Source organism: Otolemur garnettii, unplaced genomic scaffold (assembly GCF_000181295.1).
Source record: "Otolemur garnettii isolate 467f Iridium unplaced genomic scaffold, OtoGar3 scaffold00175, whole genome shotgun sequence".
In the NCBI taxonomy this organism is placed as follows: domain Eukaryota; kingdom Metazoa; phylum Chordata; class Mammalia; order Primates; family Galagidae; genus Otolemur; species Otolemur garnettii.
This window is the reverse complement of record NW_003852570.1, coordinates 3055896-3062100: the sequence shown is the minus strand read 5'-3', so window position 1 is coordinate 3062100 and position 6205 is coordinate 3055896.

Genomic DNA, 6205 nt, shown 5'->3' with positions numbered 1-6205 from the left:
AGGGGGTGGGGAAGGGGAGGGGAGAAGGGTGGCTGGGTGGTGGGAGGGTGACTAGAAAGATCACCTATATGGTCTGTCTAACAAAGGTACAAGTGAACTTTTCTAGAACTAGAATATAAATGTTTTGACAATGACTAAGCAAATGACATGAAGTCTATGTGAACCAGCTTGATGAAAGTATTTCAAATTGTATATGAAAACACTACACTGTACCCCGTGTTTGCATTAATGTATACAGCTATCATTTAATTAAAAAAATTAGAAATAACAATCTCAAAATTAAAAGTAGTTTTAAAATTTCAACTTTATAAAACAATCAGTGCATAGTTCTTGTTTTTATCATTTTTCCTTTGGAACAATGAAATATTCATTATGAACTAACACTTATGAACCATCCTATTGGGATCTAGTTTTGACTCTGTCACTAACTTACTGTGTGATGTTTGTTAGAATCAGATTATGAACCTTCCAGAAAGAACTAACCCACCCAGGAAAAATCCCTTTCTTAGGGAAGCATGCCCCTCCCAGGAAAGAGTAAACAGATCAATCCTGGCCACCCTAACCCTTTTTCACACACACCTGCCGAGATAAAACTAACCTACTCAGGAAGAATTGAGTGTATGCACCTCCCAAGAAGTGGTGGACTGGATCAATCACAGCCTCGCTAACCCTTTAAATCCCCGTCTGCTGTAGCCCACATGTGGAACTCTTCTTGCTCAGTAATCTCACCCCACCTGCACCCAGGTGGAATAAAAGCCATTTGATTTCACAAACCAGGACTCCATATTCCTTTTTTCTTGAACCTCAGAATAATCTTTGGGTTTGGAACTTTTCAACATTGTTCTTGTTTCTTCCCCATTTGGGGATTCAGTTTTCTCATCTCTATAATGAGCACAATTAGATTAGATAATATGCAAAGGCTTTTACAGCATTAATATTCAAGATATTGTGACTTCTAGAGGTTTTTTCTAATTCTTGAAATCTGAATATGTACTGGAAAAGGGACCATGCATGTAACTCCAGAACCCCAAATCAAGTACCAGGCAATTCACATTCTTGGCATGCACATAACAGAGAGCATTTTACCAGCAATAATGCAAGACATCAGGCTTTTTCCTTTTTATATTCTTTACATTTTTGAGGGATGTTACTTCTTTGCAATTGAGTTGATATTCCTCCAATATTCCCTACAATCACTGCTTTCTCTTGTTTTACTTCACTTTTGCCCCACAAATCATATTAACTCAAAACCTATAGGCCCTACTCTATTATGTATCTGTTTGGGCTTGATTGCTATAGAAAGATTTTTACATCTTCCTCTTTTCTTCTGCCTTTCCCCCTAACACCCAAATATGAACTTTCCATGAGTGCTTCCCTATTTATTTTTTTCTCTCTTTTTTACCCTTTTAGACAGAAAGCATGACCTCACCTATTGGCATGAGCCATAAAGGGCATTATCTGAATTCTTGACAAAAATACCAATTGGGAAATGTTGGGCTGCAGTTAGTTCTAGGTAGCTGGAGGAAATATAAAATCAATTAGCAACACAATTTTTGGCTTTACCTGCCTTGTAAAAGTGCACTAGTGTTTGTACTAAAAATTCACTTTCTGGCCCAAGTCCTCTGCTGTTTTAAAAAGATTTAGATCCATTCGTGGGTCTATGGCTTAAGAGTATGGGGGGGGGAGGGTGGATGGGTGGAGTGAAGGTGATAGGTGGAGTCACCCCTATGGTTTATCTTACAAGGGTACACAAGTGAATCTTTCTAAAAGTAGAATATAAATGTCTTAATTCAATAACTAAGAAAATGACAAAAGGTTATGTTAATCAGTTTGATGAAAATATTTCAAATTGGATATGAAAACACCCCACTGTACCCCATGATTGCATTAACGTATACAGCTATGATTTAATAAATAAATAAATAAAAAGACTTAGAGTTTAAATGAGACATTTTCAGCAAAGTGGTCATTTTATTGGCAATCCCAGCTTTGTTAGTCCTGAGCAAGAAATACAAGAGAAATTTCAGGACATCAAGGCTACTGTCTCAGAGATTAAGAAAAGTTTCGTCTGTATTTTTTAGAGACTCTATGTCTCTAAAGTTGTAATGATGCTTCCTTGCCTCTATCTCTGCCTCCAGTGGCTCTCTTCATAGATTCTTTTCTTGGCATCTCTTTATGTGACATCTGAAGAGTGGGTTACCAAAAAAAAAAAAAAATTCTAGAGGTATCCCAAATTATAGTATTTAAAAAAATATAAATTTATTTAAAAACATGACACAATACAATATTCAAATTGGATACAATTCCTCTGGTTGTTCACTGTTAAGGGTGATGAACTGTTTCTGGGAAAGCCTGAACAGGGCTATTTCCCTGTGATCCACAGCTTGTTTATCCCCCTGCCTGCCTCCCCACCCCACCTTTTTTCATTGCTCCAGAGCTGAGCCTTCACAGCTTGGGGTGGTGGGAGCATGGCACAGTGCACTAGTGGATTCTTTCAGCTGTTTTTTCACTGGAAAAAAATCAACTTTGAAGTAAAGCTGGGGGTCTTCCAGGAAACTGAAATAACCCTTCCAGAGTTATTAACAGTGTTTTATTTCAAACCATGAGTGATTTTTTGATTGCAGAAAATAACAGGTTACTTGAGATATGAATTACTTTTGGTTTTGGTTTAAATTGCAAAGTTGTCTGAGATTTCAAATCCACAGTGTCTTGAGGATTGAGGACACAATTCAAAGCATATTAGATACTGATTATATCTACACAATACCAACCAAATATTTAAAAAGGGATAATTCACTAGAATCTGTTTATTTAATGTCATGAATACACACATACACCAAAAAACAAACAAAACAAACAAACAAAAAAACACATAAGCTTGGGTTTAGCCAAGTCCTTTTAAAATTGAATTTTATTTATTTAATTGTATTTTTAATAAATCAAGACTATAAGATTTTGAATATGGAAATAGTCTGTGTTTCTATTCTAAGTATCGTATTGCCTAGATTTCTAAGCATCATAATTGTCTAGATTTCAATTTTTTTCACTTGCTAGCTTATGGAAGTAGAAATATTCTTCCTCATGTTCCTACCCCTATAAGGTTTCAGTGATGGTTCTATCTTAATGGAGAAAAAAGAGTCCTATGGGTTTTTTACAACATCATTGTCTCATTCTACTCTCCTAATTGTTTTCACTACCAAACTATGACAATTTCTGAAATTTCATGATTAATCTTTTAACTTTTTTTCATTCAAGTACACAAAGTTTCATACCAAAGGGAACTGGTTTTTACCCATCTGGTTAAGCTGGACAACCAAATGTGTGGCAACAAACCAGCGGAAGGGCCAGCCCCGGACTACCCCAACTGGTATTCAACTTTGAAGGAGTTTTGGTTTCCAAAAATTCTCATTATAATCTTTGTGGTTTATGTAGGCTCTTGGCATCATTTATTCTAATCCATAGGTGATAATCAATCCCTTCAGCATGAAAGAGCTTTATGTTATTCTGTACTCTCATTGGAGTTTTGGAAATGTTTCTTTCTATCATTATATCCTCAAGAACTTTCCTTGATATTCTTCCATTTGATCACTTTCTGTTCTCTTAACATGCTTGGAATGTATTAGTTGAGTGCTGAGTCCTGAACCCTGAGCCCTAGGCATAGTCCTGAACTGTGTACTCTAGGCTAACTCTTGTTCACCTGGCAAGATTTGCTTGGTAATATTCTTAGGGAAAAGCTGCTATTACATTATTATCACCTCATAAAATGTTATTTCTTAGCTGGAAAGCTGCAAATTTCAAGTGGCATTTTCTTTAAGCATGAGCACCTGGACTTTTGTTGTGAACCTGACCTTATATTATTTACTTCTCCTTCTCTTACTCAGGGATAAGACCCCCAAGAAAAATGGCTTGGTGGAGTTATGCCCAAAGCCTCTTGAAGTTGGTGGTGGTTGGTAATGAGGTGGATAATAATTTTTAAGTGTCTCATCCCACTTGGTGCTTTCCAAATTCAGGATCCCAGGGTGACTTAAGTACTAGACTTGAGGAAGCTGTTAGAAATTTTCTAGCACAACATCTTTATTTTTATGACATAGAAACCAAGGTTGGAGTAGGGATTTTGCCAAGGCCACTTGGCTCCTCAATGGGAGGAGAGCCTTGGTCTATGGAATAAGTTGTTTAATGTTATAGTTAGTAAATAAGCAGTGGTGCTGAGATTCAAACCCTGGCCAGACCAACACCTAAACAACTCTTTCTATACTTCCTCCCACTCTACTTGATAAGAGAAAAGATAATTAACAGAATAGTAAACACACAGCAATTACCAAGTCTCATGTTAGGAAATTTTCAGTCTTGATGTCATAACCACATGATCCTAGGCCCTTCCATACCCCCCACAGCTGTCCCTGCCCATGGGATACCTGAGATAGGGTCTCCTTTTTATTGTCCAAAACCATTTGTGGGAGAAAGTTGAAGGAATTTATCTGCCTCTGTAGAAAGCCAGTGTAGACCTGCAAACAGTATTTATAAATTATCATGTTATAAAATTTTAGGTCTTGATATCAACTACATAATCCTAGGCCCTTCTGTGCTCCCCACACAGCTTCCCTCCTCATGGGATACCTGAGTTCGGGTCTTTTCCTTTATTGTCTAAAACTGCTTATGGGAGGAAGTTGAGGGAATTTTTCTGCCTCTTTAGAGGTCCAGTGTTGACCTGAGGCCAACTTTCCTGAATCTCTCCCAGGAAATTCCACAATAGATAGGGGGAAGCTAGGAGGAGGCACAATTGGCCCAGACTGTTTATATTTGGTCTGCCATGTGAAAAATCAGGAGTTCATAAAAGAATTGAAAACACTTCTTTCTTTAGATTCTTGGGGCTGTGTAGGGGGAAGGTGGGCCCTACTTGGCACAGAGTTGATTATAACATTCAATAAAGCTTCAATATTGTTGCCAAAGGCTGAATGTAAAATTATCCTTCCAGTTGAGGCTGACTTCTACAGTCCATACATTCTTAAGCCTTTGATTGCAGACACCTGCCAACAAGGAGGACAGCAAACAATAAAGCTGTAAGCAGCTGCTGAGAAAGCTACTGAGGGTGAGTCGGTATTAAAGGAACCTACAAGGGAGGGGTACAATCATTTGACACTTCTGCTAGATCCCTAAGGACCCAAATACTAAGCATTTTTGGCTAAGACTTTTAAAAACTTTCTTAGAATCTGCTGAAAGTAGAGTTTTCTATTTTTCACTCATCTGTGTGTACTGAACTTATCAGAAATATGACTTTGTTAAATGCCGCTGTGTCCAAGAGTTAACCTATCTCCTCTACTTTTTTTTTTGTTTGAGTTAAGAATGCAAACCATTTCATCTATTATTATCTCTTATTTTTCAAAAAATTTTAAAGAGAAGAGATTAGAGAAAGGAATATGGCTATATCACTGATGATCACTTCAGTAAAATTTGTGGCTTAGAAGAAGGTATTGGAAGAAATTTAAGATTACTTAAAGAAAAACATAGTAATGACTCACAAACATAGGAACTTCAGACTTAGGATGATATAACATTTCTAGATCACTAGAAACCTGCCTGCATGTGAGACCATCTCTAGAAATAAGTCTACTTTAATCAGCATAAGAAAACTATTTAAAATATTAATGACTATTCGTTTATATCCTCATATACTTTAAAAAGCATTTGGATTGCTAAGAGTAAAGCTTCAGATCTTATGAAAGGTCACTGTGAAGAGGTTCCTCTGCATTTGGCCTTGATGAAATATTTATCCACAGCAAAGCACATAGGCCTAGTTGTTTTGGTGTTAAACAGCTTGACAGCAAGAGCTGTCTTTGCAGCTCTTGGTGAGATTGAAATGTCGGTAAAGTCTCCATTCAAGTTTGGCTAATTGATATTAGGAAGAAAAATTAATGTAGAAAGAAGGTGAAAAAAATTATACCTCCAGTCGTGTTTTGCATGCCTGACAATGTGCTGGGAAATAACAACAAAAAAGATTTGGATAGTTCCTGTCCTAATATTTTTTACTATTTTTTTAATTAATATTTAATCAAAATCATAACTGTATACATTTATGGGGTCCAATGTGATAATTTGATATACAATGTGGAATGCTTAAATCAAATTGATTAACATAGCCATCATCTCACTTACTTATTTGTGGTAAGACATTTAAAATTTACTCTTATTTCCCTCTCTCTGCTCT